Raw genomic sequence first — 26,367 nt, forward strand, 5'->3', positions numbered from 1 at the left:
AAATGAAGCATTTCCAGGTACAGGAGGTAATTATCCCTCAGGTGAGAGACAAATTTCTTTCAAGAGGAATTTCTTGGTAGGCTGAAGCAGTATTTGCCTTACAGCGCCTGTCACCAATATCTCCTGGAACTGAATCATAGGCCTTCTAAGCACCGATCATTGCAGGAAATTGTCAAGATCTAGTGGTGACCTGATGCTTAACAATGTAGCAGAAAATGTGATTTATTGTTTTTCATACCTCATTATCTACCACAAGATTCTCTGCGGGTCATTATGCCATCCACATCCTTCTTTGGAGGTCCTTTAAGCAGAGGCTTGACAACCATATGTCAGGAGTGCTCTCATGGTGTTTCCTGCTTGGCAGGGGGTTGGACTCGATGGCCCTTGTGGTCTCTTCCAACTCTCTGATTCTATGGAGCCTGGCAACCCAACAAAGCAAGATGCATACGCGAGGGCACTAACAATGAGCAAAAAAAAGAGGCGAGAGCACAGTTTAGCCTTTTGAGAAGCAGAGGGGCTTATGGAATCTGTGTGTCAAGTTTTGCAACCTCTGGGGAACTTGCTTGTGATGCTGCAGTTACTTGGCACAGAGAAACGAAACATCATATCTCTCTTAACTGAACCATCCTACAGACTGGAAGTACTGTACATTATGAGTGCATGGCGAGTTGCTGCCAAATGTTTGCCTGCTTGATTTCCCTCGCACATAAGCAGACTTCAGCTGAAATCACATGTGGGCATGTAAGCATGAACTGAACTACTGACTGAAACACTGGCAGGCATTTCTGTGGACACAGATGTAATTTTCTTCCAGCTATGATCACGGGGACAGCTGTACCTGACTCTGTTTACAGTCCAAATTGCATTAACATTTCCCTGGTTGGAAAGACAGACACAGCCGAAGAGGGTACATCTGGTCAAGTGTAGAAGGAAGTCAGAAAATGGGTGATTGATACCCAAGTCATTTCTTTCCCCTGGGATGTAAACAGGTTTTGCCTTCTCACCCACGCCCCACCACTTTCATGTGACAAAGAGTGTTCTCCTTAATGGAGAGCGCTGGTTGCGGTGGGGTCTATCAGGCCACACACCCCCTCCTTGGTTGCCAGGCATGATTGAAAAGTTGGCCTGTGGCAATGATTAGTTGGTTGAGTTGCTGGGGCAATTTATGTGTTGCAATTTGGTGGGAGGGATCTAATGCTTTATACTCTGTGCACGCAGCTTGGAAACTTTCTCTTTGCTGCGTGCATCGGAACACCCGCCCGCCCGCCCGCCCGCCCTAAATTTAAGGGTTTTCTGCGTCGACCTTGCTATGCCTGTCATGGGGTCATCTGCTGTTGTGGCAGGGGACTGGTAGGAATTTTGTCCATCTGGCTGATTTGTTTTTTGCCTACTGCAAATCGTCACAACTTGTAAGTTGCGGTTAGGCATTGGTTATCAAATTGTTTGGAACAGGGGCAAGGATTGGCTGGGCCTGCCCCTCCAACGCTGCTGCGGAAAGGGAATTCCGTTAAAGGAACCCAGGGGCTTGCCATGTTTTCGTCCGAATCCCTGGAATGGGGCTAGGACCGGCAAGCCCTAGGGAGCATGCGGGGAGAAGTGAGGGCCTGTCGCTCAGCTCCATTTCTCCCCAATATTGTTTTCCCTTACTGGCTTTCGGTGGAATCCGGAAGTAAGTTCTGTCCCCAGGCGGGGGGCGGGGGGGGGGACAGATAGTCTTAACCAATGCCGCACATAGACAGGATTGGAATGAGTGGCACAGGGAAAGCAAGATTGGCGAAAACGAAAGCTAAACAACTGGTACAAACAACCTTGACTTCTCCGCCACGCAGATCATCTGTCCCAGCTGTTTTAGGGACACAAGAAGGGGTAGCTGAGCAAACACCATTAGAGGATATGGCTTCAGGAGGATCTGCAGCAGTCTTAGATCAAATTTTGGGACAATTGGAAATTTTAAATAAGAAGGCGGATGAGCATTCGTCCAAAATTGACCAAGCCACAGCCACTATAAGCAAACCGACTGACCAAGTTGCTCAACATACACAAGCAATTGGGAATCTCCAGGAAGCAACTGCAGAAAATCGCAAATTGGCTGAGGAAGCTAACCAAAAAGCCGTGGAAGCCAATCAGAAGCTTGAGGCAATAAAGGTGGAGGTAAAGCCCTTGCACAAACAGATTGGTGAACAGCAGGCCTACCTGTCTATGGTTGAACTGAGAAATAGGGAAAACAACCTTAGATTGAGAGCAATCCCAGAACTTGAACAGGGAGATTTGATCGGCTATTTGACATCGGAATTCTCAAAGTTCTGGGGGATAGAAGAAGATAAGGATTTTAAAATTGTAAGTGCTTTTAGATTGGGAAGAGTGGTGAGGAAGGACAGATCCAGAGACTGTTTGATCATTTTGAGATCCAAGCAAGAGAGAGATAAAATACTAGGCCTTCATTTTGGAAAATCACTTGACATTCAAGGCAACAGAGCAGAAACTTACAAAGATATTCTGAAACAACTCTTGGACCTTAGAGCTACATATACGGAATTAACAAAACTACTGAAAGGCAACTCAATTCCCTTTAGGTGGGAATTTCCTCAAGGATTATCCTTCAACTTCAAAGGAAAGAAAGTTAAAATTAAGACAGCAGAAGACCAACAAAAGTTTTTGAACGACCACAAAGAGGACCTTCAGAAAGGAGCAATAGCATCCTGGCCACCACCTCCGCCGGTACCTGCACCTACACCTGCACCCTGGGGACCAGAGGATTCAAAGGAAGAGACGCCACCACCAAAGGAATAACAGATTGATCCAGGATGGCTCTGCAGCTTCTTAGTTGGAACATTAATGGCGGGAATTCCCCGGAAAAAAGAAGAAGAATATTTCACATATTGCAAAAAGAACAATTGGACATTATTTGCTTGCAGGAAACGCATGTGACTAGGCTCCATAGGAAAGTGTTAATCAATAAAAGATTAGGCCAAGAATTTATCTCATCGGAGAGAGTTAAGAAAAGAGGAGTGGTGATTTATGCAAAGGAGAGCCTGTCACCAAAATTTTTATTTAAAGATGAGCAAGGAAGAATTTTGGCTATTGAGATACAGACTCAAGGAGAAAAGTTTTTAATTTTAGGAATCTATGCACCGAATGAGGGGAAATCAGAATTCTATAAGAAACTGCATGAGACAATGCTGGACTATTTGGACTATACCAACATCATTATGATGGGAGTTATGAATGGGGTGGTCTCCACAAATATGGACAAGTCACAAAATCAAAACTTAACAAAAGACGGCAGACTACCTAAAACCTTTTTTGAACTAATTGACAATATGGACTTGATTGACATTTGGAGGACAAAGAACCCCCTAGGTAAAGAAGGAACATTCTTTTCTGAAGCCCATCTGTCTTGGACAAGAATCGACCAAATATGGATAACTAGAGGGCTGGCACCTAAGACCAGAAAAGTGGAAATCTGCCCCAAAACCTGCTCCGACCATAACGCTATGAAAGTGGAAATGAGACTTACTCCAATCGGTTCCTTCAGATGGAAAATGAATGACACCCTATTAAGAGATCAGGAGATTGTGAAGAAGGCCCAAAAAACTTTGAAAGACTACTTTGAAATAAATTTGAATACCACGGTGGAAAAAAGAGTAATCTGGGACGCAAGTAAAGCTGTTATGAGAGGGTTTTTGATACAACAGAACACGATAAAGAAAAGACTTTGGAATGAAAAAAAGGATAAGATCTTAGAGAAGATAAGAGATGGTGAGAAAAAATTGAGATCAAAACCAAAATCACAGGAGGTTCTGAGAGAAATCAAATTCCACCAAGCACAATATGCTAAATTGATAAATCAAGAAGTTGAGTGGAAAATTAAACAAATGAAACAAAAATCATTTGAATCAGCGAATAAGTGTGGGAAACTGCTAGCATGGCAGTTGAAGAAGAGACAAAAATTGAATACGGTTACAAACCTAGAGATTGAAGGGAGAAATATCCAAAAACCAGAGGAAATTAGAAAGTGCTTCCAGAGATACTTCAAACACCTTTATACGCAAGGGACGCAAAATGAGACGGAGATAGACCAATTCATAAAAATTAATGGGTTACCGAAATTATCTCAGGAAAAGAGAACAATCCTGAACTATAAGATAACACAACATGAAATTGAGGGTGCCATTCAGAATATGCAACTAGGCAAATCTCCAGGGCCAGATGGTCTTACCTCCAAGTATTATAAAACATTGAAAGATTTTTTGATACAACCACTATTGGAGGTTTGTAATCAGATCATGGAGGGGAAGAAGGCGCCGGAATCGTGGAAAGAAGCTTTCATCACATTGATACCTAAATTGGAAACTGAAAAGACTCAACTTAAGAACTACCGTCCCATCTCACTCCTAAATGTGGATTACAAAATTTTTGCAGATATCTTGGCAAATAGACTCAAAAAAGTGTTAAATGAAGTAATTCATAAAGACCAGGCAGGCTTTCTCCCAGGTAGACATTTGTTTGATAACACTAGGAACATTATTGACATTTTGGAACTTTTGCAAACCAACATAAATACAAAAGCAGTGCTAATTTTTATTGATGCAGAGAAGGCCTTTGACAACATTTCTTGGAAATTCATGAAGAAAAACCTTGAAGGGATGGGAGTGGGACGGGGGTTTGAAAATGGAACAGAGGCAATTTACTCAGAGCAAAAAGCTAAACTGATAGTTAACAATGTGGTGACAGAAGAGTTTAAAATTGAAAAAGGAACACGACAAGGTTGCCCCATATCCCCTTTGTTATTTATCTCAGTCCTGGAGGTGTTTTTGAACATGATTAGGGAGTACCGGTTGGTGCAAGGAATACAGGTCGGAGTGAAACAATACAAACTGAAAGCTTTTGCAGATGACTTGGTTTTAACATTACAGGAGCCAGAATCTAGCACGAAAAGAGTTTTAGAATTAATTCATGAGTTTGGTCGTGTGGCGGGGTTTAAACTGAACAAGCAAACAAACCAAGGTTTTGGGGAAAAAATTGACAACTGAGGAATCAGAAAGGTTTCAGAAAGAGACAGACCTAAAAATTGTAAAGAAGGTGAAATACCTAGGGGTAAATTTGACTGCTAAAAACCTGAACTTATTTAAAGACAATTATGAAAAATGTTGGCTAGAAATTAAAAAGGATCTAGAAACTTGGTCAAGATTGAAACTTTCCTTGTTGGGTCGAATTGCAGCTATAAAGATGAATGTATTGCCAAAGATGTTGTTTTTGTTTCAAACCCTACAGATTGTGGACAGAGTGGAGTGTTTTGGAAAGTGGCAGAAAGATATTTCTAAGTTTGTCTGGCAGGGCAAAAAGCCCAGAATAAAATTTAAGATTTTAACTGATGCAAAGGAAAGAGGGGGATTTGCCCTGCCGGACTTAAGGTTATATTATGAAGCCGCAGCCTTCTGCTGGATGAAGGATTGGTTACTGTTAGAGAACACTGATGTCCTAGATCTGGAAGGGTTTAATAATGCTTTTGGATGGCATGCATATTTGTGGTACGACAAGGTAAAGGTTCACAAAGGATTCAAAAACCATATTGTCAGAAAAGCAATATTTATTGTCTGGACAAAATATAAAGACTTATTAGAAAACAAGACCCCGAGATGGTTATCACCAATGGAGGCGAAGGCCCGAAAAAGACTCAATATGGAGGCCGGTTGGCCGAAATATTGGGAAATAATAGAAAAAATCGGAGATAATTGGAGGTTGCAGAGTTTGGAAAAATTAAAGAATAAGGTTACACTACGCTCAAATTCAAGAGGTATTTAAATTGGATAAAAAGATAGGATTCCAGGTGGAAAAATCGAAGTTAGAGACAGAATTGTTAGAACCAAAGATTAAGGTACTTTCAAGAATGTATAACTTGCTGCTTAAATGGAACACTCAGGATGAGACAGTCAAATCAGCCGTGATAAAATGGGCACAGGATATTGGGCATAACATTATGTTTGAGGACTGGGAAAGGTTATGGACCACCGGAATGAAATTCACGGCATGTAATGCCTTGAAGGAAAACATTATGAAAATGATATATAGGTGGTACATGACCCCAGTCAAGCTTGCAAAGATATATCACCTGTCTGATAATAAATGCTGGAAATGTAAGGAGGCTGAAGGGACATTTTTTCACCTCTGGTGGACTTGTCCAAAAGTGAAGGCCTTCTGGGAAATGATCTACAATGAGCTAAAAAAGGTATTTAAATATACCTTTACCAAGAAACCAGAGGCCTTCCTTTTGGACATAGTCGGCCAGAAAGTGCTAAAAAAGGACAGAACCTTTTTTATGTACGCGACTACAGCAGCAAGAATACTTATTGCAAAACATTGGAAGGCACAAGATTTGCCCACACTGGAAGAGTGGCAGACGCAACTGATGGACTATATGGAACTGGCTGAAATGACTGGCAGAATCCGGGAGTTGGGAGAAGAAACAACGGAAGAGGACTGGAAAAAATTTAAAGACTACTTACAAAAACAATATAAGTTATATGAATGTTAAGAAATTGCATGGTCTAGAAAAATATGGCTCCAGTAATTTGATTGTGAGATATAGAAACTAAGTTATAAGTAAGATAAGGTCGAAGTTTAAAGTAATACAATGTTTAATTTAAGGTACAAATAACTGACAAAAACTACTTTAAAATTAAAAAATATAACGTTTGAAAAGTACAAAATAAGATATGAAATAAGGTAACAATTTGCTGGTATTTTCTATTATAAAGAACGCAGGGTAAGGGAGATGTGAGGAAGTCCAGTTAGTTATATAAAAAAGTTTTTGAATAGTTATGTTTTTCTTTTTCTTTTTTCTTTTTTCTATCTATAGTGTTTGTTGGTGTTCTTGCATTTGGTGTTTTGTTTGTTATTCTGTTTGGTGAGGGGATTTTGTGTGTTTACTCTTTATTGTGTGTTTTAAAACTTAATAAAATATTTTATATTAAAAAAAAAAGATAGTCTTAACCAATGCCTAAGCAACCACTAACAATCATGTATGTTAATAAAGTTGTGGCCAAAATTATGCCAAAAACCTTAAACAAAAATTATGTGTGTGTTGTGAGTTATTTGAGGGGTGGCTTGGGGACCTTGACACGCAATTACACTTATCAAGTAATGGCAAGGTTGTGTGAAATGCCTGTAAAGCACATAGGGTGTTTCCCACATTCAGTACCAGAGAGAAAAGCAGGAATGTGTTTAAGCTAAAGGTGTACTGCGATGTTTCGTTATAAAGCTTCTGAATTTCATGGATTAGGAAGTACTGAAATTTTCTAATATATATAAATGTATTAGCTGGGCTTCTATGGGTGAAAGAAAATCAAAAGCCTTTCTGCCTCGCCCCTTTCTCCTCTAAGAACGCTGAAGCCTCATTATCAACAGCTGTGTCTTTCCCCAGCTACCGTAAATTTCGCTCTATAACACGCAGATTTTTTCTCCTAAAAAGTAAGGGGAAATGTCTGTGCGTGTTATTGAGCGAATGTGTGGTCCCTGGAGCTGACTCGCCGGAGCGCAGGGGCAAAAATAGGCAAAAATCAGGCAAAAATAAGATCGGGCGGGCGGGCGGAGGGAAGGCGGAAGCTGCTGCTTTCCTGCATTCTGCCTCAGGGTCCTACTGCCCACCTGCTTCTGTTGCTGCGTTTGCTCAAACTCAACAAAGAGAAGGGAATCCCCTGCCCTCCTGGCAAGCAGAGGGTTAAGGAAAGGATCGAGTCCTTCCTTCTAATTCTTTCCGAGTCACACTGCGTGCAGGCTCCAGCCCACCACCTCCTCCTCTCCGTGCTCTAGGGACTCGCAGGCAGCCGAAAAACATGCAGGTGGGAGAGAGGGAGGGGGGGCTGGCTTGGGGGGGGGACTTTTGCTTTCCTTTCCTCCCCCCACCCCGTTAAACCCCCTCCCCTGCATTCTTAGCCAGCTGCTTCTCCGCACACCCCTCTTGTGCTCCTTGTCCCTTCTGTGTTTTTCCTTCCCACCCCATTTAAAACGTGGTGACAAAGCACGGATCCACATGGATCCTCAGGATTTTTGCACTGGGTCACCCCAAATTCACCATCAGATCACATTACATGTCCATGGCTACAGTCTGTACCAAAAGAATCGCGCACCCACTGTTGCCTGGGGCTGCAATGGTGCAAAAACGTGGTGACAAAGCACGGATCCACATGGATCCTCAGGATTTTTGCACTGGGTCACCCCAAATTCACCATCAGATCACATTACATGTCCATGGCTACAGCCTGCACCCAAAAAATCACGCACCCACTGTTGCCTAGGGTCGCAGTGGTGCAAAAACATGGTTACAAAGCATGGATCCACATGGATCCTCAGGATTTTTGCAATGGGCTACTCCAAACTCACTGTCAGATCACATGTCTGTGGCCACAGCATGAACCACAAAAATCATACATCCACTGTTTCATTTAGAATATTTTTTTTCTTGTTTTCCTCCTCTAAAAACTACGTGCGTGTTATGGTCTGGTGCGTGTTATAGAGCGAAAAATACGGTATTCCTTTTCCAGCTTCTCTTCCAGCTGGAGTCCCAATAGCATCCAAAAGAGTCACAGATTCTCCATTACTATTAGCAAACAACTATGGGAACTGTAAGTGACGATTGTTTAAATGTTTTCACACTTAATATTAAAACAGCACAATCTTTTGGAAACATTGGCTTTGAAATTTTGGGTCCGGGCCTAAAGCTTAAGCTTGAATAACGCCTAAACGCAATAGGCTATGCAAAGCTGCCTTTGCTTTTTGCTACTATAAAAGTTGTATTAATATTTGGTTTTTATGTAGTAGGAAAACTGATAAACCAAATGTTAAGTAGGTACAAATATTATGTCTAAGTAAATAATTTCCCCCCCACACAAACAAAAAAGATAGTTCCCGTCCTCAAGTTTACAATCTCATTGCTAATCCTCTTTGGGTAGTCTGAAAGCTTTTTTTCTTTCTTTTTTAAGGTGGGGGAAACCCGAGATGAAAGTAGGAATGTGTTTAAGCTAAAGTTGAATTGTAATGTTTGTTTATAATGCTTCTGAATTTCATGGACTGGGAAAAGCCTCAATGACCTTGCTCCCAGCCCTCCCCTTGCTGCAAAAAATAAAATAAAAATATCTACAACCACAGGAGTTTTACCCCACATTGCCTTAGATGGCTAAGCTAACATGTTTAATTAGAGAAAAATCATTACTAGCATTTGTTAAGGATTGGAAGTTTCCTATGGACCTTTTGTGTGAAAGAGAAAATGAACTTGCAGTATCTGAATTTGAAGATTGAAAAAAAAATACTCTCTTTAACATTCTATTTTCTATAAACCAGTATCATACGTAGCTACTGAGACCCAGAAGTCCTTTTATTCTAGTCTCTCCCTTTAGTTGTTTTCTTTCTTTCCCTTTGTCTTCTACTTTTGTTTTCTCTTTTTCTTGTATTTTCTTCCTTCTGACTTTCTTTCTGCTCTTTCTTAGCTTAAGTAGCTGTTTTAACTCAGTATATTATAAAATATATATTTATAATGAATATTATTTCTGTCTGTCTTAGAATAAGTATCAATCAATAAATACAAACTTTTTTAAAAAAGGATTTTTACACCACAAACTCTTTCCCCAGTGTTCTGTCGCAAACTGTTCCCCCAAGGAAAACACCCTAGCAGTTTCTTGCTGCAGCCCCAGCCCCAGCCCCAGCCCCAGCCCCAAACCTCACCCTGCCAGCCCCACAAATCCCACTCCCAGCCAAGTTCTGTATGCCTCACCCCTTCCTTCTCCTCTGTAAGTACCCCGAAGCCTAATTTTCAACAACTGTGTCTTTCCTCGGTTGCTCCTAATCCTGCAGATATCCTCCACCTGCTGTCCAGGGACCCAATACAGCATCTATGCAAGAGGGAAATCCAGAGGCCTGACATCAGCACACCCTGTGGCATGACTGCACAGCCTATAGTGGCAAAGGACTGAGGACCCCCGAAATTTTAAAGAAGGGGTGGGCCCCTTCAAAATTCCCTGGGACAGTGAGACTTTAACACTCCCTATGGTGTGCTTGAGATATCTAGGGGATCAAGGTACTCCCAAAATTTTCAATAGGCGTGGGCCCCCTCAAAATTCCCTGGGATCACACAATGTCAGCACACCCCCATGGTGTGCTTGTGACATATACAGGATGGGGAGGCCAAGGACTCCAAATTTTCAAGGGGGTGCCCCCCTCAAAATGCCCTGGAGCGGTGTGATGTCAGCACATGCCATCTAAGGGGACATGGGCTGAGGGCCCCCAATATGTTGAAGGGCCCCCTCAAATTTCCTGTGGTCATGCAGTTTCAGCACACCACATGGTGTTCTTGTGCCATCTAGGGGGGCATTGGCTGAGGGGTCCCAAAATGTTGAAGCGCCCCCCAAAATTCCCTGGGGTCATGCAATTTCAGCACACCCCATGTTGTGCTCATGCCGTCTAGGGGGACATGGGCTGAGGGCCCCCAAAATGTTGAAGGGTCCCCCTCAAAATTCCCTAGGGTCATGTCATGCAATTTCAGCACACCACATGGTGTTCTTGTGCCATCTAGGGGGGCATGGGCTGAGGGGTCCCAAAATGTTGAAGGGCTCCCCTCAAAATTCCCTGGGGTTATGCAATTTCAGCACACCCCATGTTGTGCTCATGCCGTCTAGGGGGACATGGGCTGAGGGCCCCCAAAATGTTGAAGGGTCCCCCTCAAAATTCCCTGGGGTCATGCAATTTCAGCACACCCCATGTTGTGCTCATGTCGTCTAGTGGGACATGGGCTGAGGGCCCCCAAAATGTTGAAGGGCCCCCCCAAAATTCCCTGGGGTCATGCAATTTCAGCACACCCCATGTTTGGATGCTCCTAAATTTCGAGACTTAAGAGAATTATTGGGTCTCAAGCCTTTGACTTAAGGAGGAGTGTTGGGATTCACAGGATACTGGATAAGTCTGCAGGCTTCAAGTGGACGTGGACGCCATATGCAAGGAATTTCCGGGGGGTTTCGATGGGAAATTGGGATAGTATACGCCCCCCCCCCATTGCTCTACAGCTTGACCACGCAGTACGCCCTGTCAGGCTCAAGGCCCGCCGGGTCCCGTTTGCCTTGAAACCTCATATAGACAAGGAATTGGACCGGCTCGTGGAGCAAGGAGTGCTGGAGCCGGTGCCTAATGCCCCCTGGCAAACCCCAATCCTCACACCCGTCAAGCCTAATGGTTCGGTCCGCATCGGCGCAGACTACAAATGTACCATAAACAAGGCCCTCACGGCCCACGCATACCCAGTGCCAGTGGTCAGCCATGTCCTTGCCACCCTGGCTGGGTCAAATTTTTTTGGCAAGCTGGACTTGGCCCAAGCATATCAACAGCTGCCACAGCAGAGGCACAGACTGTGATGCACAGAGGAGCGTTCAGGGTAAAGCGGCTGCAATTCGGTGTCAGCGTGGCATCAGGAATATTCCAGAATCTAATGGACTCTCTCCTTAAAGGGATTCCTGGCGCCACCCCCTTCTTCGATGATGTGTTGATTGCTGGGCCCACACCAGAGGAGTTTGAGGACCGCCTCCGCACCGTTCTGCAGCGTTTCCAGAGGGCGGGTCTCAAGGTGAAGCGGGAAAAATGTCTACTAAGAGTACCTCAGGTGGACTTTCTGGGATTTATGGTGGACGCAGAAGGGGTCCACCCAACTGGAGACAAGGTACGGGCCATTTGTGATGCCCCAGCGCCCAAGAGCAAGACGGAACTTCAGGCCTTCTTGGGACTATTGAACTTTTACCATTCCTTCCTTCCCCACAAGGCGGCGGTAGCGGAGCCCCTACACAGACTCCTGGACAAGAGGGCCCCTTGGGTGTGGGGCCAGCGCCAGGAGGCCGCATTCCAGGCAGTCAAGGACTTGCTTGTCTCAAACGCGGTCTTGGCACACTTCGACGAGAGGCTGCCGGTGGTGCTAGCATGCGACGCCTCGCCCTATGGCATCGGCGCTGTCCTGGGACACCAACTCCCGGATGGAAGAGAGGTACCGGTGGCATACTTTTCCCAGACACTCAACGCAACCGAGCGGAACTACGCACAAATCGACAACGAGGGTCTGGCAATCGTGAAGGGAGTAAAAAAATTCCAAGATTTCTTGTACGGGCGGCCCTTTACCGTGGTGACTGACCACAAGCTGTTGCTTGGCTTGTTTGCCCCCGAAAATCAGACCCCCCCCCAAGTGCTGTCTCCTCGCGTCCTCAGGTGGTCAATTTTCCTTGCCAGCTACCAGTATGCACTGATTCACCGCCCTGGGAAGGCGATGGGTCGATGGGTCATGCGGACGCCCTCAGCAGGCTACCACTACCAGAAACAGGCCCCGACCCAGCACCTGCACAAGAGGTTATGAGCCTGGAGCTACTTCCCGACTGCCCCATTCAGGCACAAGAAGTTGCACACCATTCCAAGAAAGATAGGGTCATCTCCCGGGTCCTGGACTGGGTGTGGAGGGGATGGCCCAGCAGCAGCCCTGGGCCAGAATTCGCCGGCTACACAACCCACAAACATGAACTGTTGGCCCACAAGGGGTGCCTGTTATGGGGAAGCAGGGTCATTGTTCCCCAGCCCCTCCGAAAAAGGGTCCTCAGAGCCCTACATGAGACACACCCAGGGGTAGTGAGAATGAAGGCCCTTGCCAGGAGTTATGTGTGGTGGCCGGGGATCGACGGAGAGATAGAGGCCTGGGTCAAACACTGCCAGGCCTGCCAAGAATCCCGCCCAGATCCCCCAAGGGACCCAGTCCAGTCATGGGAGTCCGCCCGAGCACCATGGTCACGCCTGCATGTGGACTTCGCTGGCCCCTTTCAGGGGAAAACATTCTTCATAGTGGTGGACTCCTACACCAAATGGTTGGAAGTCACACTGGTACCATCCACTTCCACGCCCGCAGCCATCCGGGTACTACTCAGGCTGTTTGCAACCCACGGGCTCCCTGACACTCTCGTCTCAGACAACGGGACCGCATTTGCGTCAGGAGAATGCCAAACCTTCACAGCGCAGAACGCCATCCGCCACATCCGTTTGGCGCCATTCCACCCTGCCACCAATGGCCAAGCAGAACGCATGGTGCGGACCACCAAGGACACCCTCCGCCGCATGACGCAAGGGGATTGGGAGTACCGCCTTGCCACATTCCTTCTAGCACAGCACAGCACCCCCAGCTCAACGACTGGCCGGAGCCCCGCTGAACTACTAATGGGTCGGCGCCTTGCAATCAGATTGGACCGCCTTCACCCCGATAGAGCTCAGGATGAGGTAGTGGTGGGGGAAGGCAGGAACCCCCAGACCTTCGTGGCCCAGGACCCAGTGTACGCAAAGAATTTTGGGGCAGGCCCAGCATGGGTACCCGCCACAGTCACCAGGGTCGCTGGCCCCGTGTCGTACGAGGTGCTAAAGGATGGGGGGCAATGCTGCCGCCGCCACTGCGACCAGATACGGCAACGATTCCCGGGAGAAAACCAGGAGGAGGACAGGTCAGAGGAGTCCCAAGGGAACAGTGGGGCAGTGAGGCCCATAGAACAGGAGGGGCCAGCAGGAGAGGCAGAATCAGTAAATACAGAGAGGACACGCGAGGCCGAAAGGACACCGGAACCAGAACCACGACTGAGCGAGCCGGTTGCGCCAGACCAAAGGGCCCCATCACAGCCAGCATCCTTGGAACACAAGCCAGAACCTGAACCCCGGACCAGGGAACACCCCAGGCCGCAACGCACACGTAGGCCGCCGGCGTACCTTGAGGACTATGAATGCAACCTCCCGGGCAGGACTGGAACTTAGAGGGGAGGGGTGTTAGAATCATAGAATCATAGAATCATAGAGTTGGAAGAGACCACAAGGGCCATCGAGTCCAACCCCCTGCCAAGCAGGAAACACCATCAGAGCACTCCTGACATATGGTTGTCAAGCCTCTGCTTAAAGACCTCCAAAGGAGGAGACTCCACCACACTCCTTGGCAGCAAATTCCACTGTCAAACAGCTCTTACTGTCAGGAAGTTCTTCCTAATGTTTAGGTGGAATCTTCTTTCTTGTAGTTTGGATCCATTGCCCCGTGTCCGCTTCTCTGGAGCAGCAGAAAACAACCTTTCTCCCTCCTCTATGTGACATCCTTTTATATATTTGAACATGGCTATCATATCACCCCTTAACCTCCTCTTCTCCAGGCTAAACATGCCCAGCTCCCTTAGCCGTTCCTCATAAGGCATCGTTTCCAGGCCTTTGACCATTTTGGTTGCCCTCCTCTGGACACGTTCCAGTTTGTCAGTGTCCTTCTTGAACTGTGGTTATGTACTGAGTTGAATAGGATCCAAACTGCAGCAGTCTGATTGGTCCTAGAACAATAGGATTCAGAATGCAGCAGTCTGATTGGTCATAGAACAATAGGATTCAGAATGCAGCAGTCTGATTGGTCCTAGAACAATAGGCTCCAAAATGCAGCAGTCTGATTGGTCCTAGAACAATGCAGCAGTATGATTGGTTGGCAGGAGCCACCCAATCCAGCTCCAGATAGAAGTGAATCCACAACCTGACTGGCCTACAGGAGAATTCCGGAATTAGCCAATCACGTGCAGCCCATTGTGTAAATAATGTATATAAAGCAGATACTTTGAGGGGACTTCCATTCCCTCCTCACCACCATGAGCTGAATAAAGAGCATGAAATCCACTCTCGACTCTGAGTATATTTCAAGTGGGTTGAAAGTCTAAATTTCAACAGAAAGTCATCTGACCATCAGAGGGCAAGCAGAACCTTAATACTCCCTCCATCCTTCCTCCTATGACTAGGCGGACAATGACACACTGAAAGCTCCCAAGTCCAAAAGGTGTGAAGGGGGCCAACTCCCACTTGCACGGGCAAAGGCACTTTATCTGCGACTGGTGCCACCCACCCAAGCCACTGCTTGAACGGCTGAGATGTAGGAAACATCACAATATCATACTCTGGGAAGGTACTGTCAGTACAGGACTGGACCAGAGCAGGCAGTCTGAATTGTCAACCATTTTGCATTCTATATTCCCTATCTTTTAAACAACCCTCGTTTGTTGCGGTTGTTGCGGCAGTTTTGCAGCTCTTAAAAGCCAGAAGGGTACTAGCAGCAGGACCAACCTACACCCCTCAGCTGTTTAGAACCTTCCTTAGGCACAATTTATGCATGATCTTTGTTTTGCAGCCTTTTCAGAGCATGAGGTTAATCCCCTGTTCTCCTTGTTTTCCTAAAGAAAATGAGATTTTCAATTTTTCTGGGGGTTTTTCAAAAAAAATTTATTGATTTTCCAGCTCCGAGACAGAGCACTCTGCATTTTTTGCCATTTGGGTGCAATCAAACTGCAGATTCTGAACTACACATGGGCTGATACCCCGGGATGCACCACTGAATTGTTCTTCAAAAATCTGTGCTTTCTTATTTCTTCACCTTCTTGTTTCCTCATCGTCTTTTACAAAGGAAATGGGGCTGCTGCAGTTGGACAGTTGCCTTACTTGGTCATATGGCCCCAAATGGTTGGAGGCCCATGGTCTTAAAGCTTAAGACATGCCTGCAAGGAGGTGTGGGCCAGCTCTGACACAGAGCACGATGCATTTTCTGCCATGTGGGTGCAATCAAACTGCAGAATCTGAACTACACGTGGGCTGATACCCCGGGATGCACCACTGAATTGTTCTTCAAAAATCTGGGGGTACACCACCTAAGCTTTGAGCTACCTCTCCAATAGTGACCCATCAACACCAAACAGTTTGTCGTTGGCTTCCTTGGCATAGTTCTTTAAGTGGCAGGCTTCCTTAGCAAAGTAAACAGTAGCAAAGTAAACTACGCTATTAACTGACAAGGCCAAGCAGGCGTTAAAGATGTCTGTGCAAATAGGCTTTATCCAGGACGCTCCTGTGCCATGGAAAAGGTCTCTGTCCAAGGAGGTCTGGTCCTCTACTGAGTGTATCTGGGAAATGTGCCTCTTCTGCCTTCTGATAGGCTACACCTGAAAAGAGCCACTTCTGCCATTGTGAAAGCTGAGCCCTCTTGAGGTGGTAGGAGGACCCATGCAGCAGGATAAAGCCCACAATAAACACCGAGAGGATCCTCTCCTGTGAGGGCTACAGTGGGAAGGGATGGAGTTCCTTCAGTGGAAGGCCTAAAAACGAAGATGAGCACCCCATAGTCAAATTTTATTAGACTTAACCATCCAGGAGTCCTTTACCTTTACCTTTAGTTCTTTGCTTCCATTTTAATGAGGGAACAGAAATATGTGAAAAGCAATGTTGTCCAATGTTATTTGATAATATCTCACACCAGGCCCATTGCTATCAATCAAATTCAATGCAACATACCAGCCAGGGAAAGCATTAAGTTTAGGGAAGCTTTTAATGTTTGACGAACTATTGTATTTTAAGATTTTGTTGGAAGCCGCCTGTCAGGGAATTGGAAGCTGCCAAAGAGCCGAGGGGGGAGAGAGAGGCAATTACAGAGAGCCTAAAGAGCTCACCAGCAGTCTCTCATCCGACTCCGAGGAGGAGATAGGGAGGGGGGAGAGCCAGTGCCCGGAACTAGCTACTCACAGAACAGAGGAAACAGGAGGCGTGCACTGCGGAGATGGGCCTGTTGGGGGAGGAGGAGTAAGAGATCGCCAGTCGAGTCATCTGACTGAGCTAGGCATGGACGTGCTTTTTTGAACTCTTGTAACTGCTTTGAACTTTTGGCAATAAATCTTCAGAACAGAAATGGCTGTGAGCCTGGAGCGTTATCTCTGCTAGCTTTGGCAGCATCCACTCCTTACAGCATGACTCGACTCTTCTGCTGAAAGCTAGAGAGAGGAACTAAAAGCAAAAAATGGAGAAGGAGCTTTCTGAGCTGCGTAAGTGGAATGCCGGACTGGACCTGCAGTCGCGTCTGGAGGAATGCAGGGCTGCTCAAGGTGGAGCCACAGGTGGGCTACTGGCGAGGGGCAAAGGTGTGTGGGTGGAAAAGTTTAATGGCGATCCGGAGGCTTATTGTGATTTTAAGGCGGAGATGAAATATTTTTTGGAGCTTGAAGCAGCTCAGTTTGCCAACGATGCTCAGAAAGTTGCTCACATAATTAGGCTCCTGTCGGGGGGGGGGTGTGGGCTAAAAGTTGGGTCAGGCCGTTAATTGCCTCTAATAATGAAGCGCATCGAAGTCTGCCCAAGTTTTGGCAAGCGATGGACTTTATCTACGCAGATCAAAGTTTAATTGACAAGACGCAGGAGGAGCTTTTGGCTTTGAAGCAAGGCAAATCTACAGTGCGCAGTTACTGGTCAGGATTCGCTATGCTTGTGCACAAACTGGGATGGGATTTGGAATCAGAGCCTGTGCAAGCTTTGTTTAAGGCTGGACTGAACACCGAAGTTAAGGATGAGCTTGCTAGGGCCCCCCGTCCAAAGGATATGGATGAGTTAACGAAGGCTGCTCTTGCGGTGGGGCTGAGGCAGGAAACCAGACTGCGGGAAAGGAAAGAGGGCAAGGGCCGGAGTTTCCATGGTAACCACATTCCTGAAATGCCGGCAGCTGCTTCCGAAGGTCAACAACAGCCGGAGCCCATGGAAATAGACTCAGCCCGTGCGCAGGAAGGTTCGAAAGCTCAACGGCCGGGTGGCAAAGAGAAGAAAGACTGGCAAGCTGCCAAGAGATGTTTTTTCTGTCAGAAAACGGGGCACTTTGCCAGAGTGTGTCCAGAGCGTCGTAACTGGCAGGGTGTGATGGCCTGGGAATCTGATTCAGAGACTGAACCGGAGGAATCCCAGCCTGCACAGGAGTCCCCGCCTCCAAGGCCGGCTGAGCCGGGGCAGGGCCTTGAGTCTGAAGCGCCTGCACCTGTGTCGGATCCTCAGGAGCAGACACCAGATGAATCCACTCTGGCTCCGGAGGTGATTGAGGACCAATTGCCTACAGGTGCGCCTCTCCCAGCCCTGTCAGGGGAAGGTGAGCCTCCCCCTGGGTCCAGTAACCCTCCAGCCTCTCCTGAGCTGCAGAGGCTCAGGGCAGAGAGGCGGTTCTCTCAGGAGGAGTGCACAGGAGAGGCGGGTCACCTGTGGGCCGGGACCGCCCCGGCCTCAGAGAAGATAAAGGCCAGTCAGCCCGGTCCCAGGTTGCGGGAGCAACGTCGTTGGAAACCTGTTTCTGCCAGCACCCAGACCTGTTCTTCCAGAGCTCCCGACCTTGCCCGGCCCCTCGCTTTGGACCCCGCTTCGCCCTTGGGTGGACAGTCTCCAGACCCTCAACCCAGGACCGGACTCTGACCACGCCTCACTGTAACCTCCCCCTGGGACCAGCACACAGGGAATGGTTGGGGCCACCCAGCAGGCAGAGGCAGAGGAACCCCAGACTTCGGGAAACGGGGAAGCCTGGCTGGTGGTGAACCGAGGCAACAGCCAGGCGGGAGCAACAGCGAAAGTCCTCGGCTCGGACACCCCAAAGCAAGCATAATGTTGAAGGTGGTCTTAGAGCTCCCGAATGGCCACGCGGTGGAGGAGTTGGCTTTGGTTGATTCCGGAGCTTCGGCGTCATTTTTGGAGAGCCACTGTGGTGTAATGGTTAAGAGCGGTAGTCACGTAATCTGGGGAACGGGGTTCGCGTCTCCGCTCCTCCACATGCAGCTGCTGGGTGACCTTGGGCCAGTCACACTTCTCTCTGAAGTCTCTCAGCCCCACTCACCTCACAGAGTGTTTGTTGTGGGGGAGGAAGGGAAAGGAGATTGTTAGCCGCTTTGAGACTCCTGAAGGGGAGTGAAAGGCGGGATATCAAATCCAAACAACTCTTCTTCTTCAAGGAGTTTGCAGAGCAGCACCAACTGAACCTGAGGCCTTTGGATTTTCCGCTGCAAGTCACTACAATTGCTGGGAGAGAACTGTTGGGAGGTGAAGTGACCCACCAAACGCCTCCCACGAGGATGCGGGTGTCTACCCACTCCGAGGTCATCGCCTTTCACGTGGCCACGTTGGCGGGTCCGCCTATCATACTGGGCATGAGCTGGTTGGCCTTGCACGATCCGGTGGTCTCCTGGCATCAACGGTCACTGATTTTTGGGTCGGCGCACTGCATGGAGAACTGCCTGGGCCTAGAGCTACCTCGACAGTTGGAGGCCGGGATGGCAGCAGCATGCAAAGCAGGGACGACCGAAATTCCTCCGTATTATCAGGACCTACAGGAGGTGTTCAGCGAGAGGGAGGCTGACACGTTGCCACCGCATCGACCGTATGATTGCCAGATCAACCGGATCCCGGGGGCCACGCTGCCGGTGGGCAAGCTCTATTCCATGTCGGAGAGAGAGATCAAGGACCTGAAGGACTTTATCGAGAAAAATCTAAAGAGAGGATTCATCAGGGAATCCAAGGCGGCAGGGGGGAGCCCAGTGTTCTTCGTGGACAAGAAATCGAAGTCGAATTTTATTAGAAACATAGTCAAATTTTATTAGACTTAACCATCCCGGAGTCCTTTAGTTCTTTGCTTCCATTTTAATGAGGGAACAGAAATACGTGAAAAGCAATGTTGTCCAATGTTATCTGATAATATGTCACAACAGGCCCATTGCTCTGAATCAAATTCAATGCAACAAACCAGCAAGGGAAAACATTAAATTTAGGGAAGCTTTTAATGTTTGACGAACTATTGTATTTTAAGATTTTGTTGGAAGCCGCCCAGAGTTTTAATGCCCATGTTTTAATGTCCTTTTAATATGTTTTAAAGTAAAAGATTCAAGAAAGATCCTTCTTCTGGGGCCTGCCTGGTGTTAGCCTGTGTGTAGTTCAGATTCGGAAGTTTGATTGCATTTCCTGCCATTTGAGTGCAGAGTGCTCTGTGTCAGAGCTGGCCCACACCTCCTTGCAGGCATGTCTTAAGCTTTAAGACCATGGGCCTCCAACCATTTGTGCCATATGACCAAATAAGGCAACTGTCCAACTGCAGCAGCCCCATTTCCTTTGTAAAAGACGATGAGGAACCCAACAGAGGATGAAGTACCAAGGCACTGATGCCCCTGCTATTTGCAGAATTCTAATGATCCCAGCAGAGCTGATTCTCTACTGAGGACTTGTTGCCTCAGTTGGCCGGAATGACTGACTGCAGGTACAAGGCAGGGCAGACCTCGTAGATACCCAGGGCTTTAGCCCCCTCAATATTTCTAGGAAGGGTGCTCAGTCCCCCCAGTATTGAGGGGACCGCCATCCCCCACCACCAGGCTGTTGCTGTGGCCACAAATGACTGTCCCCAGCAGCCGTGGGAGGCCAAGGGCCCTGTTAGCCACGAGGGACATGCGACAAATATGAATGGCCACGCCTGGCAGGGGAGGCGAAGATGGAGGAGAGGAGAGGGGAGGGGAAAATTTGATTTAATCCATTTGCATTCTGCAGGGTATCATAACAGGTTTCCAAACAAATAAACAACTTTTAACCAAGACGAAGGAACCAGAATGATTGGCAACTCAAACTAGAGCAAAATCCTTAGTTTTTCACCCCATCTTAATGCAGCCTATGGGACCAAACAATTCATTTGGCGCCGGGCGTAGGTACCTGAGCGGGACGTACGACAGATGTGGATGAACACATCTAGGTCACATTGAGTAATTTGACCACACAGATGGGCCAGTGAGTGAAAGATGAAGGAGAATTTGGAATGTTAATAACTCCTCCCACCCATCTCAGGCAAACTGGTGGGGCAGCTACATGCATTCTCGGAAAACACAAGATTATTAAATCCATTCCCAGCTGGATTAAATCCTGGCCATGGGGGCTCAGCCTGCCCCCCCCCCCCACTATCCCCCATCGCCAGGTTGTAGTTATGGGGCTGCAAATGACAGTCACCTACAGCTGCAGGAGGCACACACCATAGGTAGCCGAGTGGGACATGAGAGAATCAGAACAGGTGGAGTTTTCACCATCTATCTCCTATGAGAGAAGCAACTGTGACAGTAAGGACCCCTTTCTAAACCAAAAGATAGAAGAAAGCAGGGGTAACGGGTATATGGGGCTTCAGCCTCCTCAATATTTCTAGGCAGGGGGATCAGTCCCTCCAATACCAAAGGGGCCGCCACTGGCCACCGCTGGGTTGTTATGGGACTGCAAGTGGCCGTCTTGAGCAGCCACAGGAGGCATGGGATGTAGGTAGCCAAGTAGGACATGCGATGGACGTGGATGGACACGCCTGGGTCACATCCGAGGAATTTGACTGCAATTTGGCAAAAAGCTGATTACAGAATAGCAGCTGCCTCTTGAATTGTGCCCGCCATCCCTTCTCCTGCCTGTGAGTAGCTGCTTGGTCTGCCTATGCAGCTTCAGTAAAGTTAGCCTTGAAAAGTTTGTGCATTCTGGCCCCACCATTCTCCCCCCACCGCCACCACTGCTTACCTATTCGCCTACTTTTCACCTTTGAATCCCTGGATTAGTACATGTGGAATGTGCACATAAGCACAGAGAGTGAAATTATGTGAACAGTCAAGTCCACAGTAATTTGAAATGAAGCATTTCCAGGTACAGGAGGTAATTATCCCTCAGGTGAGAGACAAATTTCTTTCAAGAGGAATTTCTTGGTAGGCTGAAGCAGTATTTGCCTTACAGCGCCTGTCACCAATATCTCCTGGAACTGAATCATAGGCTTTCTAAGCACCGATCATTGCAGGAAATTGTCAAGATCTAGTGGTGACCTGATGCTTAACAATGTAGCAGAAAATGTGATTTATTGTTTTTCATACCTCATTATCTACCACAAGATTCTCTGCGGGTCATTATGCCATCCACAAGGACCTCGTTAGAACTTCAACTGTTCCCCTTATATCCTTACCCATGTCATTTAATTCTGTCTTACGTGTGTTTGTGTGTGTGTGTGTGTGTGTGTGTGTGTGTGTGTGTGTGTAACAAAACAAAAGTGAGAGAAAAGGAAATGGCTCTATCAGGCAGTTTTTTTAAAAAAAGGGTATGCATTATTTTGAGCAGCAATTGAGGAGAGGTGGAGACTTGAAATATGCCACTTAAAAGCACACAATTAAGTTCTGGGTGTTGTTACATATGCTAACCAGAGCAAATCACAAACACATGGAACTGGTTAAACTTTAGTCCTCTGGTGTGCTGAAAGGAGAATGTAGAGAAGCATCTAATTCCTGGACGTTTTGCAGAACCAGAGTGTTGATACTATCTGCAGGGGTGTCCAGTTAATTTACACCCTTATTCTTGCCTCATTCAAGTTTCTTCGTAACGTTAGAATGGAGGAGGTCAAACCAGCTGACCTGGTATAAAACAGCTTCCTATGTTCCTAAAACTCACTTTGAAACAGCCTGGTGTGCTCTGGACTGGCGTAGTCTAGTAATCCAAGTTATCAAAGGTAGCAGCAGAGATGAATTTCTGAAACAAACTTGACAAGACTGAGGGTTTTTGCTGTCAGACCTGCTAAGTTTGTCTGCAGTTTTGTGCTAGCTTCCTACACACACCCCTCCCATCTCCCTCATTTATTAAACGAATGACACGTTTCAAAGTTGGGGGGAGGGCAATCTTAGAGAACAGACAAATAAATAAGATCTTATTCAACATCTTTATCAACGACTTGGATGATGGACTCAAGGGCATCCTGATCAAATTTGCAGATGACACCAAACTGGGAGGGGTGGCTAACACCCCAGAGAAAAGGATCACACTTCAAAACGACCTTGACAGATTAGAGAACTGGGCCAAAACAAACAAGATGAACTTTAACAGGGAGAAATGTAAAGGATTGCACTTGGGCAAAAAAAATGAGAGGCACAAATACAAGATGGGGGACACCTGGCTTGAGAGCAGTACATGTGAAAAGGATCTAGGAGTCTTGGTTGACCACAAACTTGACATGAGCCAACAGTGTGACGCGGCAGCTAAAAAAGCCAATGCAATTCTGGGCTGCATCAATAGGAGTATAGCATCTAGATCAAGGGAAGTAATAGTGCCACTGTATTCTGCTCTGGTCAGACCTCACCTGGAGTACTGTGTCCAGTTCTGGGCACCACAGTTCAAGAAGGACACTGACAAACTGGAACGTGTCCAGAGGAGGGCAACCAAAATGGTCAAAGGCCTGGAAACGATGCCTTATGAGGAACGGCTAAGGGAGCTGGGCATGTTTAGCCTGGAGAAGAGGAGGTTAAGGGGTGATATGATAGCCATGTTCAAATATATAAAAGGATGTCACATAGAGGAGGGAGAAAAGTTGTTTTCTGCTGCTCCAGAGAAGCGGACACGGAGCAATGGATCCAAACTACAAGAAAGAAGATTCCACCTAAACATTATGATACGGAAGGGGAGGGGGGGGCATGTCTTCTTCACCTTCTTCTTCGCTACAATATATCCATTTATTTCCAATTGTCAATGTCAAAAGGGACTAAAATCTATAAAATTCATAGAAAATCAACGTGCCAATTTGCTCAATTTCTCTAGGACTCCACGACACCTCCCCTGTCCTCCATAATCCCTCAAGCAAGGTGTCAAGACCCTAATCCTGTCAAATCACTCTGCCAAGCCTTTCCTCCGGGCAATGCCAGGTGGCAGGCTATGCATACATGGACCATTGTCTTCTCATCACCGGTACTCAGGATGTGCTTATCTGCGCATATCTCCAGCTCTGCATATTCCCCCCTCCCTCCTCCATATGTTAATCCTGTGTAACCCAACCTCTTCTTAATGTATTCATGATGTAACTGGGATGTATTTTGCACTGTATTCTGGGACATGGAGGGAAGTTTCAAAAGTTCATGTCGCCCCTTTCTCGCTGTTCAATCTCGCCTTGAACCTGTTGCGCAATAAACTTGGATCTTCTGCAGTTTGCTCCTGTCTCCGGCTGAGCTCATTTTCCTCCGCAGGGACCTGCGGACTTAGTCCGACGAGCTGGGTGGCAGAGCAGCCTCGCACCCAGATTTTACCATAACAATTAGGAAGAACTTCCTGACAGTAAGAGCTGTTCGACAGTGGAATTTGCTGCCAAGGAGTGTGGTGGAGTCTCCTTCTTTGGAGGTCTTTAAGCAGAGGCTTGACAACCATATGTCAGGAGTGCTCTCATGGTGTTTCCTGCTTGGCAGGGGGTTGGACTCGATGGCCCTTGTGGTCTCTTCCAACTTTATGATTCTATGGAGCCTGGCAACCCAACAAAGCAAGATGCATACGCGAGGGCACTAACAATGAGCAAAAAAAAGAGGCGAGAGCACAGTTTAGCCTTTTGAGAAGCAGAGGGGCTTATGGAATCTTTGTGTCAAGTTTTGCAACCTCTGGGGAACTTGCTTGTGATGCTGCAGTTACTTGGCACAGAGAAACGAAACATCACATCTCTCTTAACTGAACCATCCTACAGACTGGAAGTACTGTACATTATGAGTGCATGGCGAGTTGCTGCCAAATGTTTGCCTGCTTGATTTCCCTCGCACATAAGCAGACTTCAGCTGAAATCACATGTGGGCATGTAAGCATGAACTGAACTACTGACTGAAACACTGGCAGGCATTTCTGTGGACACAGATGTAATTTTCTTCCAGCTATGATCACGGGGACAGCTGTACCTGACTCTGTTTACAGTCCAAATTGCATTAAAATTTCCCTGGTTGGAAAGACAGACACAGCCGAAGAGGGTACATCTGGTCAAGTGTAGAAGGAAGTCAGAAAATGGGTGATTGATACCCAAGTCATTTCTTTCCCCTGGGATGTAAACAGGTTTTGCCTTCTCACCCACGCCCCACCACTTTCATGTGACAAAGAGTGTTCTCCTTAATGGAGAGCGCTGGTTGCGGTGGGGTCTATCAGGCCAACCCCCCCCCTTGGTTGCCAGGCAGGATTGGAAAGTTGGCCTGTGGCAATGATTAGTTGGTTGAGTTGCTGGGGCAATTTATGTGTTGCAATTTGGTGGGAGGGATCTAATGCTTTATATTCTGTGCACGCAGCTTGGAAACTTTCTCTTTGCTGCGTGCATCGGAACACCCGCCCGCCCTAAATTTAAGGGTTTTCTGCGTCGACCTTGCTATGCCTGTCATGGGGTCATCTGCTGTTGTGGCAGGGGACTGGTAGGAATTTTGTCCATCTGGCTGATTTGTTTTTTGCCTACTGCAAATCGTCACAACTTGTAAGTTGCGGTTAGGCATTGGTTATCAAATTGGTTGGAAGAGGGGCAAGGATTGGCTGGGCCTGCCCCTCCAACGCTGCTGCGGTAAGGGAATTCCGTTAAAGGAACCCAGGGGCTTGCCATGTTTTCGTCCGAATCCCTGGAATGGGGCTAGGACCGGCAAGCCCTAGGGAGCATGCGGGGAGAAGTGAGGGCCTGTCGCTCAGCTCCATTTCTCCCCAATATTGTTTTCCCTTACTGGCTTTCGGTGGAATCCGGAAGTAAGTTCTGTCCCCAGGCGGGGGGGGGGGACAGATAGTCTTAACCAATGCCTAAGCAACCACTAACAATCATGTATGTTAATAAAGTTGTGGCCAAAATTATGCCAAAAACCTTAAACAAAAATTATGTGTGTGTTGTGAGTTATTTGAGGGGTGGCTTGGGGACCTTGACACGCAATTACACTTATCAAGTAATGGCAAGGTTGTGTGAAATGCCTGTAAAGCACATAGGGTGTTTCCCACATTCAGTACCAGAGAGAAAAGCAGGAATGTGTTTAAGCTAAAGGTGTACTGCGATGTTTCGTTATAAAGCTTCTGAATTTCAGGGATTAGGAAGTACTGAAATTTTCTAATATATATAAATGTATTAGCTGGGCTTCTATGGGTGAAAGAAAATCAAAAGCCTTTCTGCCTCGCCCCTTTCTCCTCTAAGAACGCTGAAGCCTCATTATCAACAGCTGTGTCTTTCCCCAGCTACCGTAAATTTCGCTCTATAACACGCAGATTTTTTCTCCTAAAAAGTAAGGGGAAATGTCTGTGCGTGTTATTGAGCGAATGTGTGGTCCCTGGAGCTGACTCGCCGGAGCGCAGGGGCAAAAATAGGCAAAAATCAGGCAAAAATAAGATCGGGCGGGCGGGCGGAGGGAAGGCGGAAGCTGCTGCTTTCCTGCATTCTGCCTCAGGGTCCTACTGCCCACCTGCTTCTGTTGCTGCGTTTGCTCAAACTCAACAAAGAGAAGGGAATCCCCTGCCCTCCTGGCAAGCAGAGGGTTAAGGAAAGGATCGAGTCCTTCCTTCTAATTCTTTCCGAGTCACACTGCGTGCAGGCTCCAGCCCACCACCTCCTCCTCTCCGTGCTCTAGGGACTCGCAGGCAGCCGAAAAACATGCAAGTGGGAGAGAGAGAGAGAGAGGGCTGGCTTGGGGGGGGACTTTTGCTTTCCTTTCCTCCCCCCCACCCCGTTAAACCCCTCCCCTGCATTCTTAGCCAGCTGCTTCTCCGCACACCCCT

The sequence above is a fragment of the Podarcis bocagei genome (genome assembly GCF_964188305.1).
Source record: "Podarcis bocagei genome assembly, chromosome: W".
NCBI lineage: Eukaryota > Metazoa > Chordata > Lepidosauria > Squamata > Lacertidae > Podarcis > Podarcis bocagei.